Below are 16,093 nucleotides of genomic sequence, written 5' to 3'. Positions count from 1 at the left end.
AAACCAATTAAACATCCAAAATTAACATAATTGAATTACATATAATCAAGGGGTTTAAAATTGAATTAATCTTGTACTACTGGACAAAGGGCCTCAATCATCCAAAAATTAAGATTTTGGTCAATTAAAAGCATTTCACATCCATTCATTAATGCATAATAAAAAGAATAAGGTAGAAGCAAGCATTGATTTTAAGAATTGAACCAAAATTCACTAAAAACGCTTTGAGGCATATTATCGAACATTTGGCATTTAAAATCATCAAACACATCAAATAATACAACCAAGCATTTTCTCAAACTAATTCACAAAATTTAGCACCAATGACAAAAAATCAGTGGCGTATCTCAGAAATTTAGCAAAAAACCAATCAAACATATGTTAATTGGATGTGTCACTTGATTGGAGAAAGATTGGCTAAGGCTTGGTTGCGTTAATTGAAGCTTGGGTTTGAACGGAGAGGAAATTCAAGGGATTTGGAAACTGCCATCAACGAACATATGTATTTTAGTTTCAGATAAACGTTATATAACGTTATGTGAAAACTTAGGCTAGATGAACTTAGAATAGTGTTGAAATGGTATTGGTTTAGTGTAAATGCTTATGTTGGATAATTGATTACCTGTGAGTGAAATTGTGGTCAGAAGCCTTATTTGAATGAATTATGTGTTTTGGAAAGTTGAGGTTGGGTGATATATATTGAATGATGGTTAAATGTGTGAATTTGATTGGTTGACGGCTATTGAATGAAGATTGGGCCGGAGGCCGGAAATGGGTAAGTTTGTTAGTATTAATATGTTGAATTGTGTTGTGGTATGATGTTTAGTTTGGAAACGATGTAAATTCGAAGTGGTTAATTGATAATTGGTTGGTTTTGGTTTTCAAAATGGCTAGGATGTAAATTGAGAATTGGGATTGATGATTGAGAGTTTGGATGACTTGATGAAGTGTAAATGATGGGTGGGATTTGGTTTATGATGGTGTTAAAAGAGGTGAAATTGAGAAATGGTAAATTTGAGTTATCCAGAAAATTTAGGTAAAAAGAGATTTTTAGACAACATCGACAGGCCGTAACATCCCGCTCGGAGTTCGGATTTGTGTGAAATTTGTCTTGAATTAAAATTGGTGATGAGTACTTTAAAACCGTCCCAAAACAGAGGAAAAACGATTTTTGTAGCAAAAGTTATGGGTGTTTAAAAATTTGTGTTTAAAATTAAATTATGTAGAGTTTGCAAAATTGGTAGTCGAACCAGGTTCTGCATGTCACACAAGGCATGCGTACACACGACTCCCCTATTTTTGATAAAATGCTGTTTTTGAACTATTTAGTCTTCTTGACATGTTTGTAGCCCCTTGTAACCTCCGTATAGAGTCAAACTACCAAATGTTAAGCCGAACTACCAAATGTTAAGCCTTGAATACACCAGGGGAGGATATAATGAATTGAATTAATTAATTTCCAAAAAAAACTTTGATTAATTAGATGAAAATGTTGCGGGGATGGTGGTTCGTCTCACTCACAGTGAAGTCGGTTACTTAGTCCTGCTAACGAAATGATGAGATTGAGTATTTAATAAAAAAATGGGGTTAGGATGAGTTATATTTTCCAAAATTGGATTAGATGAGATTATGATTGATGTGGTGGGATGCTAGTTCAGTAAGAACAGTGACTTTGTCCCGCTCACGGTTTAACAATGGTAGTTGGATTAACGTTGATAGTTGTTTTAATAACTGATGGAATCATAATTAATTAAGATTATGATTAAGATTGAATCTATTTTATCAAAGGCTTATGATGAATTTGATAATGACAGTGAGTTTGGTTTATAGTGATTATTTATCATGAATTTGACGATTAAGTTCCCAAGGGTGGTGAAGGCTTCGACTCAAAATTAGTGGTGGGTGTGGTGAAGTCCCCAAAGTTCCTTCTTGCATTGTTTAGTTCCTCTGCCATTTCCTCTTCCTCTTTTCTGATTCATGATTTCTTTCTCAATCTCAGTTAATTCCTGGTAACAGTGCCAAAAACTTGATGAGCGAAAACTAAAGCAAACAAATACTAATAAGTGCTCCAGATCGTTCAAGCAATACCATGGTCAATCGATATTATTTTCATGAGGATTAATAGATTTAACAAGTAAATATCCTATTAAATCGCCAATTAAATCAATTAAAGCTAGATTAATGAGAATAGGATTCATGTCTTGCTTGGAGCTTTGATTGCTTGAATGATTGATTGTGAGAAAGTAGTGTTTGAGAATGTCAAGGGTTTCGGAGATGTTTATTTTCCAAGAAAATTAAACCTTATGTTTATCTATTTTGATGCATGCAAAGATCTTTTCATGACAAATCATAGATAATTAAATTCCAATCCGTTGACAATTCAATTTATCTTTAATTAATCAATCGCCAATTCCTTGGTTAACCGATTAAGAAAAGAGGTTTAGCACAATTCTGATATAGCTTCAAATAATATTCAAAAGTAGTTCTAGTTCAAATTATGTCTCATTCAAAACTTGTCCTAAAAAATTGAGAATTGTAAGAATGAATTGTCGCACACTCTTTAAAATACTATTCCCAGTCAAATCAAAAAATCATGAAAAAGTTTTCAAGCCAATTCCTATATTAGTTTTCCCAAAGTAGTAACAGAATTCTAATTAGAATATTTTTCAATATTTCTAACATTTTGAAAATGTAGAACAAAAACTCAATCCTGGAAATAGATCAATGCATAACTTCAAAATAAAATATAACGCTTAGATTAATAATCCATGAAAAAGTAAACAGAACTCCTAACTCTTAACAAAGAGGAATTAGTAACTCATGGGGAAAGATGAAAACAATAGATGAAAGGATTTTGCTAGGGTTCCGAATTCCTCCTCTATGAACCACGTTCGCTTATTATATCCCAAGTCTACCTAAAATTCGAATTCAAAAGCTCAATCTTTATCCTATCTTTTAGGAAGAATAAGATAACAAATTCAAATTCTAATTAAAAGCAAATCAAATCAAATACTAACTTAATAGAAACTTCCTTAATCTTACCCGAAATTACATATCTGGGAGTGAGCCTTGATTGGCATGGCACTTGGGCTTGTGGCGTGGCACGCCAACTTATTGTGGGCTTGGAAGCGTTACATGCCTGGGCTTGGTGTAGCATGCCAACTCCATGGTATCATTGAAGGCATTACACACCAACTTTGGAGTGGCACGCCAACTTGTTGTCTTGTTGAGGGTGTTGCACGCACTTACGGTGGAGTGGCACGCCAACTTGTTGCTCTGTTGAAGGCCTTAAATGCCCTTGTGGTGGAGTGGCACGCCAACTTGTTGCTTGGCTTGCTGGGCTTCATGGCGTTAAAGCCATCCTTGGAGTGGCACGCAACTTCTCTGTATCTGGGAAGGCGTTGAACGCCATTCCTTGGAGTGGCACGCCAACTTCCTGTATTTCCTTAAAAGTTCTTAGAAAACATATTAGCAACAGAAAATACCTCAAATCAATCGGTTTAGATGAAAGAAACTGTAATTAGCTTAATGAAAATCTAAAAAAAAATACAAGAAAAACTACTAAAAATGCGAACGCATCAAAACATAAGATAAATCCATCGTACCTTTCAGCTGTGTCTTTACACACTCCAGTTCAGCTTCATCCCTTGTAGAGATGATTAAAACGAATCAAAAACAAGGAAAAAGAATGAGGCAATTATAAAATGGTACCTTAAACCACAGCATATATATATATATATATATATATATATATATATATATATATATATATATATATATATATATATATATATCAGTTCAAAAGCAAAAGTGAACTAAATCATACCAGGTTATTTACATTTATTTTGTCTTCACTTATAAATGCGAATTCCGAGAGTACTTGAATTCCATTGGCAAATAAACCACAAGTTTTATGTGTATTTATGAAGTCTAATTATCACTTATAGGAGATCCTTGGTTTTTACACATAAGCAGATTTAAGTCTACTCACAATCTAAACTATAAACCAGTCAATCATATATGAAAATTCTTGAGAGAAGGGAAAGGAGAGTGTGGGAACAGAGATATCTTCACATAAGCCTACATAACATTTTGACATACTTAGGATACAATTGCTTAATCAACCAAGTAGAAAAGGCACTTGTTAGCTGTTACTTCTAAGCCAAACATGAACAATACATATTGATGACAAAATCTGCAAATGAATCCAAACATGAACAATGCAAATGAATCACTAGACAAAAAAACTATAGCTAAGATGCAATGTTATTTCTTTTAAGTATACGAGAACCACATCTCATTAATTATAGGCATTATGGAGTAGAACATGAAGCCACAGTTACTATTGGCTAACACTATAAAATGTATTACCTCTCTGTTTTAGTACCAAATTGATCTATTAGAGCCTGTTTAGAACTGAAAATAGAAAGAAATGAATTGATTTCTAATTCAAATCTCATATGATAACTCTAAATCCTAAACCTGTAAAACTGAATTCATCTATTGAACTATCAAATGTGACTAACCAAACTCTTATTTCATAGTCACTCTTAATGATGGGCATTAAGGCATGTTACTATCAAAATTTAATTAGTCCAAAACAGCAACTAGCATGTAACCATTTATGAATTCAAACTTGAAGCAAAATGGACCTGCAAGTCTCCATGTCCTTCGGCTTTTAATGGCTCTTCAATAGCTTCCATTAGAGCTGCAGAATAGGCATAGGTCAATTACCATTAACATACAAACAGAAATGTTTGGCGTCTTGTTCTATAGTAACTACAAGCAAATGTTTCATCCATGGATTGCAGATTAAAAAATATAGAAAAATAAACCTACTCGTTGTACCAAAAGGTTCATTGATATCCCAAATTTGTTTGATTGATGGGAATAGATAGATACTAAGTCATTGAAGGGATAGTTTACCTTAGCTGTAAAGGTTAAGGGATTTGTCTGAGCTGGTTCAAAATTGTAGTCCCATGCAATTGTTTTGGGAATCCTTATTCTGATCTCTGCACAAATGCTTGCATCTATCAAATCTACAGATCTAAAGTAGGACAGGATAGACACTTTTACAAGGTTGTTGGTGGAGACTAAACATCGTAACTCATAAGAGAATTACTTGATCAACTTCTTTATATATATTACACATTTGAACCATCTTCGTGGCTACTTAGCAAAATAACAGATTCAAAAAGAAGTTCTTGACAAACAATTTGTTTAAAAAAAGGAAACAAAGTTTCACAGAAAGAAGTACCATATAAGTTGGACTGTCAAATGGCTAAAGTTTGCGAGATTGCACATGTAGAGATTGAACATATATAAGTACCATATAAGTAACCTATAACTAGTATATATAATAAACCAAACAGAAGAAATAGTTTTTGTTATTATTTTTTATGTCTTTTATTTTCAGAATTTTGCAATAAAATAAAATGAAAAAAAGTAAAAATAGTAATATATTTTCAAATTTTTAAACAATTTTAAAAACAGAACATTAAAAATCCTAGTCAGCCCTAAAGAAAAAAGTCCACTCAGATTTACCATGAAATAAGAGGTAAGAAAAAAGAGATGATATAGGCAGCGTTGCAAAAGCAGAGGAAATAAAAACAGAGACTATACATCAGAATTAGACTATAAAATTATTAATAAAGTGTTTCAGCATAGATAATTTTAGATTGTAACTTAATATTTAATAGCCGTGGATAGTATCTGTTTCTAAAATCTGTCACCAGGTGAAACAAATAAAATATGGGCAAAGATGAAGGTTTTTTTTTTTTCACAAGATGAAGGATTTGTTGATCACCTATCAAACTACACTAGGATTTGAAACTCAGGTAGTGAAATACAGCAACCCATAGAAGTTTGGTGTGTGACAACAAAAAAAGTCAAATTTTCCCCAGATACTACCTCAATTCACTGTAAGATAGGTTGATAAAAATGGTAATTTAAAATTTAACATATCAACCAATTTAAAAATTAACATTACCGTCATTTTATTGTTGGATATTTTGTTGGCACTTTGCTAATGGGGATTAGAAAAGAACTTGATGTAATTTGTAGTGCTTTGCAACTTTCAAAACTTCCACATAAGCATCATTGCTGTGAAGTCAACTTTTCACCCGTAATTGCCTCAATTTCTTCAGCTGTATATGGTTCTTCCTTTAAATATTCCTGTACCCAGAACATAGTTAAGATTTTAAACAGATAATTATACAAAATATGTTTTAAAAAGTTAAAAGAATGACCTAAGTAGCATATATTTATGCTCTCAATGATACACTCATAAACTTTTCTTTAATTTTTTTTAATATGACTACATATAGTTGTCAAAAATAACTGTATCCAATTACACAATATAAATATGTAACCAAATGCATGTTTGGTTTCAATCATACTAACATATCACTAACAACTAAAATATCGTGGACTAAAGCCTAAATTTTCTCGCTTATTAGTTTTCGGTTACATGAGAAGATTGAACTCGGGGTCGAGGACATTAGAAATCAGAAAATAGTATACGACTACATTATTTTTATCACATGAATGCTGAATCAAAAACAAACAAAATCCCAAATTAGAAAACCTAGAAACAACAATATTAGAAATAAAAACACCTAAAAATCCACAACTAATAGTATAACACGAATGAGTATAACGCTAAAACCCCCAAGTTCTATCAGTGGCATATCCAGTAGCTGAGACCCCAAAATAAAAATCCTAAATCGGAACCCTAAACCTCTCAAATTTTTACAGAACCAACTGAAAATCGATACACACCACTAGCCATTCTTGTTCATTATCATCAGCACAGCCATACACACCCTCTTCTACACTGAAGAGAGAGAGAGAGAGAGAAAGAGTAAAAGAGGATAGGGAGCAAAGCAGAGAATGCTTACCGGCCTACTGGTGAGCGCGATGATGAGGGGCGACGGGTTTGGAAGAGATGACGGCGAGACGAGCGAAGAAGAATAGATGACAGTGACACTGCTCTTGGCGCGGGTTTGTGAAGTGTCGAAGGAGACACTGCTCTTGGCGCGGGCTTGTTCTTCTCAGAGCGTGAAAAGGGAAACAAAAAATAATAACATTAGGCGTTGGCGTTCTTATATTAGGAAACACTTTTAAAGTGCACCTAAAATATAAAAATAGAGTACTCTTAAAAGGTATTTTTTTTTAGGTAAAAAAAAATATAACTATAAATATTCAGATAAGATTATATTTATAAGTGATATTTTAATATTTAAAGAGACATTTTTTAAGTAATATCATAACTGTATTTTTTATTTTACTATAAAAAAATAATATAAACAAAAACATAATTATTTTAGAATAGATTACATGTTTTAAATATAGCTTAAAAAAATATTGTTGAATGGATGATTTTCTTATAATAAAATATACTACATTTAAAAGTAAGTTCTTTTTTGTGTCACTATAATTTAAGAATTCTCTCATACTATCCTACCATCCACTTTTTTCAACTTTCGAAAAATTTAACCACAAAGAAAATAAAATTACTGCAATGAATTAGCACCACCACTCTAACTAGACCCAATTCTCTTCTTTTCTCTAGATCTTATTTTTATGCTGACTTCTTCTAAAACGTTTCTTTCACTTATGGTTTTCCTTTAAAGTTGTTCCAAAGTTACTTCCACGTTACAACAACACAACATAAATTGAAAACCAATCCTCCAAGTCTTGATTGTTTCTCCTTCTATATATTTCAATTCACTATCAGTATTATTCTCATGTTCGTAATCTACTTTATTTTTCAGACTTCTCAAGTTTTCTTTGGTTCATATATGTGTGGTTAAACCCCTTTTTCTTTAAACTTTTTCCCGCTCTTTTACTTGTTCTTTTTATATCTTCTATATATTTTTTTGATTTGTCGCTCTTTCTCTTGCCTTTGTTACTAATTCTTTTTATGTGGTTCTTTCTTCTCTTTTGCCTTGCCCTATCAAGCCAAGTTGCACCAACCTCTTCTCAATGGTGTTCTCGAAGTCAGGTGCATATAGAGACGCTAAGACCGATTCATTATTCTTTTCTTCATGTGCCAAATTTCTTGTTTTATCATGCACACCATCTGTTTCACAACCTGTGCCTCCTTGCAAGCCAATTTGGGTCTCTCGTATTATTTTTCTGTAAACTCCGGATAATTAACAGATAATTAAGTAATAAATTAATTATGAGTTAAGGAGATTAGAAAATTAAATTTTATAATTTGAAGAAGTAAAAATATTTAGAATAAGAATTACAACACTAATTTTAAAGAATTTGGCCCAAAATTGAGTCGACGAACTAAATCGCGTGAACCGGGCCCAAGTGACCTGAAGCCCACTTACTCCTGTATATAAGCATGCAATCAGCTCTCTCTTCCCCTCATTCATGGTTCCACGCTGATTTTGGGAAGGAGAAGCAAAAACTCTTCTATTCACTATTCATTCCAACATTCAATCATCCATAACTTTCAATCAAGAGTTTCGATTGACGAGTCGTTTGCGGCCACGCATTCGTCTCAGAGTCTTCTTTGATTTTAACCGAACAAAGTGGTAAGAATATCTGATTTTATGCTCTGTTCTTCCCTCTTTAGAATTTTGAGTTTTGGGTATGTGTATTGAGAGATTTTGATGATTTTGGTAGTTTAGGTACAATCTAACCTTAGATAATTATTGGATTTTGCCCCCAATCATTGTTAGGTAAGGTAAGAAAACTCTAACCCTTGTGATATATAGATAATTGAAAATTCTAGTATTGATTTTGGTATATTATGTAGAATTAGATTGAATTTTGTATTGATTAGAGTCATATTGATAAATTGGAACAAATTTGTGGCAAATTGAGGCTTGTTAAGTTGGTATAGAGACGTTGAGGCTTGCAGAAAAGAGATTTTGTGATGTATTACGGCTTGGAGAAAAATCAGCTAGGGTATGATTTTGGTTTCTCGTAGCTAATATGTAATGTTACGGGAAAACTTAGGTTAGATGACCGTAGGATAAGTTAAATTGTATGAATTGATTGTTTGAGCAAATAATTGACTTAGTATATGGAAAATAGTCAAAATTGCTGGATTGATGAATGTGTTGAAATGATTATGAATTAAATTGATTGAGAAAGTGAGAATGTATGTTGATATTTAATGTTGATGTTGGTGGTAATTATGAGTAGAAATTGTGGATTTAATTGATGAAATAGGTGCTATTGTGTTTGTGAAGTCATTGAGAAACTTGTGATAAAGATTAAGAGTAATTAGTATGGTTATGGTTGGGGTTCGATGGATTTTGAAAGTTGAACATTTTGGGAAAAACAAGAGGATTTGATGAGTTCAATGAAAAAGTTGAGTTTAATGGGAATTGTTGAATAGAATCGAGAATTTATATGTTGGAAGGTTGTGGAATGATTGAAAAGTATGTGAACATGATTTAGGAACATTGGGACTGATTTGGTTGTAATACAACTGATTTTTAATTGAGAGTTTTGGTGGATTTGGGGTTTTAAGGTTTGTGGTAAAAATGGATTTTTGACCAACTTCGATAGGCCAAAACTTTGCTTTTGGACCCCCAATTTTTGTGAAACTTGTTTCGAATGAAAATTAGGTCCGTGAAGTTTATGATGTTCAAAGGACGGGTTAAAAATGATTTTTTTCCGAGAAAGTTATGTGCATTTGAAGTTGGGCGTGTAAAACTGGTTTTCTCCACATAACAACATTTTGAAGGATTTTGGACTCATGCGTATGCGACATGCCACGCAACACGAGCATTGGGCTCTACCCATGAGTCTCGCGTATGCGGACATGTCATGCGTACGCGTGATGAATGGATTTTTGTGTGGTTTAGAATTTAACTAATGAAATCTCGTTGCAAGTATAGTTTCTAAACCAATAATAATCCTTTCATACAAAAATTTGGTTGTGGTGGACGAAATTGTGATTCCTTTGTTATTCCATTTTGCAAAATTCATTGCTTTTCATTCCCTGGAAATGGCGCCAAAAATAGGATGCCAATACCACGGTTTCTATATAATTTTTCACAACTTCGCACAGCTAACCAGCAAGTGCACTAGGTCATCCAAGTAATACCTTACGTGAGTAAGGGTCGATCCCACGGAGATTGTTGGTAAGAAGCAAGCTATGGTCACCTTGTAAATCTCAGTTAGGCAGATTAAAATTATGGAATTTAGAAAATCAAATATAATTAATAAAAAGGGATAGAAATACTTATGTAAATTAATAGTGGGAATTTCAGATAGGCGCATGGAGATGCTTGTGCTCCTTTTGAATCTCTACTTTCTCATTGCTTTCATCCAATCCTTCTTACTCCTTTCCATGGCAAGCTGTTTGTAGGGCATCACCATCATCAATGGCTACTTTCAATCCTCTCGGGAAAATGGTCCTATGCGCTGTCACTGCACGGCTAATCGTCTGGAGGCATCACCCTTGGTTGATAGCTACATCTCATCCTCTCAGTGAAAATGGTCCAAATGCTCTGTCACAGCACGGCTAATCATCTGTCGGTTCTCAATCAGGTTGGAATAGAATCCATTGATTCTTTTGCGTTTGTCACTAACGCCCAGCCTTCAGGAGTTTGAAGCTCGTCACAGTCATTCAATACCGGAATCCTACTCGGAATACCACAGACAATGTTAGACTTTTCAGATTCCCAGGATCCTACTCGGAATACCACAGACAAGGTTAGACTTTCCGGATCCTCATGAATGCCACCATCTATCTAGCTTATACCACGAAGATTCTGTTGGGGAATCTAAGAGATATGCGCCCGGCCTAAGGTAGAACGGAAGTGGTTGTCAATCACGCGCGTTCATAGGTGAGAATGATGATGAGTGTCACGGATCATCACATTCATCAAAGTGTTGTGCAACGTATATCTTGGAATAAGAATAAGAGAGATTTGAATAAAAAGTAATAGTAATTGTATTGAAACTTGAGGTACAGCAGAGCTCCACACCCTTAATCTATGGTGTGTAGAAACTCCACCGTTGAAAATACATAAGTGAAAGGTTCAGGCATGGCCGAATGGCCAGCCCCCAAAACGTGATCACAGGATTCAAAATACAATCCAGGATGAGATTATGATAGTAAAAAGTTCTATTTATAATAAACTAGCTCCTAGGGTTTACATGAGTAAGTAATTGATGCATAAATCCACTTCCGGGGCCCACTTGGTGTATGCTTGGGCTGAGCTTGATCAATCCACGAGCTGGGGCTTTTCTTGGAGTTGAACTCCAAGTTATGACGTGTTTTGGGCGTTCAACTCCGGATCATGACGTTTTTCTGGCGTTTAACTCCAGACAGCAGCATGTACTTGGCGTTCAACGTCAAGTTACGTCGTCAATTTCCAAATGAAGTATGGACTATTATATATTGCTGGAAAGCTCTGGATGTCTACTTTCCAACGCCGTTGAGAGCGCGCCAATTGGAGTTCTGTAGCTCCAGAAAATCCATTTCGAGTGCAGGGAGGTCAGATTCCAACAGCATCAGCAGTCCTTTTGTCAGCCTTTTTTCAGAGTTTTGCTCAAGTCCCTTAATTTCAGCTAGAAATTACCTGAAATCACAAAAAAACACACAAACTCATAGTAAAGTCCAAAAATGTGAATTTAACATAAAAACTAATGAAAACATCCCTAAAAGTAGCTTGAACTTACTAAAAACTACCTAAAAATAATGCCAAAAAGCGTATAAATTATCCGCTCATCAGGTTGTCACAAGTAACAAACCCCTAAAAATATAAACTGGAGTATTCAAACCTCGGGTCGTTCTCCCTAGGAATTGCAATAAAATGTCCTTGCTATTGGTTATGAAGTATGTTTGGGGTTTTGAGATAATAGACAAGAAATATAAATGGCAAAGGAAATAAACAAGCAAGTAAGAAAGCTCTTGGCAAGGTTGAGAACTAGAAATCCTATCCTAGTTATTCTTGTCAATTATGATGAGAGTTGTTAATTGCTCCCACTTAGTTAACATCTAACCATGGAGGAGAGTCAAGTGGATGAATTAACTTGATTTCACATACAAGTCCTAGCCACTCCTAAAGGAAGACTAGGTTGAGTGGCATTCAAGTCAATTAGCAATCTCTAATTATCATTCAACAAGAGAGTTTATTAACTCAAGAGTCACTAATTACTCAACCAAAGCCAAGAGGAATAAAATCTAGCTCATAACTAGAAGAAGCATTTCATCAAACACATAAAAGGCAATAAAGATAAACAACATGGATTGCAAGAATTAAAGAGAGATCTAACTACAGAGGCAATAGATCCATAATAAAAAATCAAATCAAACATGAAAATACATGAAAATCATAAATTGCATTGAAAGAGAAATAGATATCTACATAAGAATTCATAAAGCAAAAGGAAAATTGAAGCAAGAGAAGAAGTATATCTAGATCTAAAAGATTAACCTAAACCTAATCCTAATTCTAGAGAGAAGAGAGAGCTTCTCTCTCTAGAAACTAACTTTCCCTCCAAAACCAAACTAAACTAAACTAATGTGTTGGAAGCCTGTGATTCCTCTCTAAATTCTGACTTAAAGAGCATCGGAGATGAGTTGAATTTGGGCCTTGGAAGCCCAGAATTCGCCCCCAGCGTTTTGCCTTTAAGTGAGTCACGTGCGAGCGTCGACGCGTACGCGCTAGGTACGCGTATGCGTGGCTTGGCAATTTCCTATATACGACTTCAATTCTACTCCAGGTGCGAGCGTCATGTACGCGTACGCGTCGCCATGCGATTTCAATTCTACGCGTGCGCGTCAGCTGCACTTGCGCGTCGATGAGTTCATCCCAAATCCTTGATTTTCCATGATTTCTCCACTTGCATGCTTTTCCTCTCCACCTCTTTGATCCATACCTAGCCTTTCCAATCTGAATTCACTAACAAACAAATTAAGGCATCTAGTAGAATCAAAGGTCAAATAATATTGACACATTGATGACAAGTCATCATATACCCATTTTTCAAGCTTATTTCACTTGTTTTGTTAGCATTTATGCACTTTCTTGTATCCTAAGAAAGTGATTTGGAGTAAAAATGCATAACTTCTCTAAATCAAGCAACCACCATGAAATTAATGTTAAATCATGAGGATTAAGCTAATTTTAATTGATTTATAAGCCTCTTGAATTTAGTGATACTTGGAGTGTTGTTTTGGTTTATTATAGGTGAAGAAAAGAAAAGAAAAGGAAAAGCGTGGCCTAAAAAGTGTAGCCCAAGAAAAGGAAAGCGTGGCCAAAGAGGAGAGAAGCGTGACGCATTGCAATGGGGGAAGCAACATTGCCCTCCACAAGGGCAGAATGCCCTCTAGGAGAGCAACATTAGGTGACCAAGCAAAGGAAGGCAATTCTGCCCTGCCCACTCCAAGGGCAGAGCACAAAATGTACCTTGAAACTAAGAGAAAAAGAACATTGCCCTGCCCTTGTGGAGGGCAGAATCGGGCTCTATAAGGAAAGAAATTCAAAGGAAAATATCACCCATGCATGCTACAAGGTTCGAACAAGGAACCATGAGGAAGCCAAGACTTAAAGATGAGTGCCGTGCCAAGAAGCCAAGAAAAAATGTAGCGTGTTTGCCTCCTCCGTGATTCGAACATGGGGCGTGGAAGTAGCAACTCTGCCCTGCCCTTGGCGCGGGCAGGGCAGCATTTGGATGGCACAAGAACTTGGCGCACCAAGCAACAAATTTGGCGCACCAATATTCGACCCTGGCAGCACCACGCACGCATCTGGCAGCACCACAACTTTCTGCCCTGCCCTTGGCGCGGGCAGGGCAGCGTTTTTCGTCCCTGGCGCACCAATTTCCTCCCCTGGCAGCACCAACGCGCGCACTCCACAATTCTGGCGTATCAAACTCTTCCTGCCCTGCCCTTGGCGCGGGCAGGGCAGCATCCTTGCGCACCACGCCACGCCAGACTCGCACCATGCCGCACCAAACTCATGCACCATGCACCAATTTTCTGCCCTGCCCTCCACAAGGGCAGGGCAGCCTCCTGGGAGTGAATTTTCATGGGCCGAAAATTCAAACTAAAATCCCATTTTAATTCATTTCTTCACCAAATCAAAAGCCCATCCAAATCCCAAAATCCAAGAATAGAAAGTGTATAAATAGGAGTTAGTTTGACGTAATTAGGACTTTGATGCTCACTTTTGAATTCTTACTTTTACCTTGGCTTTTGAATTTTTACTTTCACCTTCCTTTGGAGCTTTGGCTCTCTTGCAATTGTTCTTGAGAGAATTGACCGAGCACTAAGAGGATTAAGGGAGAATTGACTGATCCCCTTCCTCATTCTTACTTGGGCAATTCTACTCTTCTGTTTTTTTGAGTTTTGGGTGTGTGAAATTGGGGAAATTCTGTCCCAATTCCCATTCAAACTCTTTTCACTTTGTTTTCTGCATAATTCAATTCTATTTCTGCTCCTCTATTGCTTCTTCTTTAATTTTCTGTCAATTGCTTAGTTAATTCAGACCTGGGAAGGAAATTGGGTTTTAGGCTCTGCTACCTAAGCCCTTGGGATCCTGAGATCATAATTCACTCTTGGTTCTTCTGTGAACCTTTGATGTATTTTATTTTCTTTCTGTTTGAATGCTATTTGCTTCTGATTTAAATTCTGCTCAATCAATTGCTGCAATTTACTTCTTCTTTGTTTAGATCTTGCAATCCCATTCCTCAATTCCCTTTTATATTCAAGCCATTTACCTTTCTTGCCATTTAAGTTACTGCAATTTAAGTTTCTTGCACTTTAAGTTTCAGTCATTTACTTTCTTGCTCTTTAAGATTCTGCAATTTTACAATTCTGTTCTTCAATTTACTGCACTTTTCCCTTCCCCCTTTACATTTACTGTCATTTAATTCTTGTTAAATACAAATCACTCAATCAAAACTTGATTCGCTTGACTAAATCACCCACTAAACTAAAATTGCTCAATCCTTCAATCCCTGTGGGATCGACCTCACTCATGTGAGTTATTATTACTTGATGCGACCCGGTACACTTGCCGGTGAGTTTTGTGTTGGATCGTTTTCCACACATCAAGTTTTTGGCGCCGTTGCCGGGGATTGAAATAGATTGACAATGATTAAGTGAAGTGGAGGTCTAGATTAAGCACTTTTTCTTTTCTGTTATTCTAACTCTTACTAACACACTAACTATTTGAATTTTTGCTTAAACTAACCAAAACCTCATTCTAGCAATAGATTGAAGTTTTGTCAATTTTCTGGGTCTGTGTGTTTATTGTTGTGTGTTTGCATGTCAGGTATAGGAAGATCTTCCCCTATCATCTCTGAAATTGATCAAAGGACTCTTCGGAGAATAAGAAGAGCTGAAAGAGGGAAGAACATTGTTGGAGAAGAAGAATCTGAAGAGAAATTCCAAGACATGGAAGGAGATACCAATCAACCCGAAGGAGGAGCCAATAATAATCAACATCAGAGAAGAGTCTTGGCTTCATACACATTTGCAAATGCTAGGCATTGTGGGAGTAGCATTCTTCCTCCCAATGTCAATGCAAACAATTTTGAACTCAAGCCACAACTCATAACTCTGGTTCAAAACAATTGTTCTTTTGGAGGAGGGCCTTTGGAGGATCCAAATCAACATCTGTCTACTTTCTTGAGAATTTGTGACACAGTGAAAACAAATGGTGTACCTCCTGATAGCTACAAGTTGCTGCTCTTCCCATTCTCTCTCAGAGACAAAGCCACTCAATGGCTAGAGACCTTTCCAAAAGAAAGCATCAACACTTGGGATGACTTGGTGAGCAAGTTCCTTGCCAAATTCTATCCCCCTCAAAGAGTCCTAAGGTTGAAGACAGAGGTTCAAACATTCACTCAAATGGAGGCCGAGAACTTATATGAAGCATGGGAAAGATATAAGGCTCTATTGAGGAAATGTCCCCCAGAAATGTTTACTGAATGGGATAAGTTGCAAAACTTCTATGAAGGACTCACTCTTAAAGCTCAAGAAGCTCTTGATCACTCTGCAGGAGGATCCTTGCAACTCATGAAGACCACAGAGGAAGCTCAAAACCTCATTGAGATGGTGGCCAACAACCAATATTTCTTTGCTCATCAAAGACAACGCCAACCA

The 16,093-nt window shown here is 35.8% G+C and overlaps 1 long non-coding RNA gene across 4 annotated transcripts; it reads right to left on the bottom strand.

Moving 5' to 3' along the window:
* Window positions 1–1,501: 1,501 nt before the first annotated feature.
* Window positions 1,502–7,085, bottom strand: LOC130962110 (uncharacterized). 4 transcript variants are annotated; one of them, XR_009079729.1, is made up of 7 exons: window positions 6,900–7,085; window positions 5,990–6,174; window positions 4,927–5,047; window positions 4,653–4,708; window positions 3,606–3,646; window positions 3,043–3,436; window positions 1,502–2,006 (listed from the first exon to the last, which is right to left on the bottom strand). It is a non-coding gene; the product is annotated as an uncharacterized LOC130962110 (long non-coding RNA). The 4 variants fall into 4 exon arrangements; XR_009079727.1 differs by having other exon boundaries at window positions 3,043–3,445; window positions 4,927–5,012; XR_009079722.1 differs by having other exon boundaries at window positions 4,927–5,012.
* Between the last annotated feature and the right edge of the window lie 9,008 nt (window positions 7,086–16,093).

This window comes from Arachis stenosperma, chromosome 1 (genome assembly GCF_014773155.1).
Source record: "Arachis stenosperma cultivar V10309 chromosome 1, arast.V10309.gnm1.PFL2, whole genome shotgun sequence".
Classification (NCBI taxonomy): Eukaryota; Viridiplantae; Streptophyta; class Magnoliopsida; order Fabales; family Fabaceae; genus Arachis; species Arachis stenosperma.
Note: the sequence above shows the minus strand (reverse complement) of the source record. Positions and strands in the feature narration are given on the sequence as shown.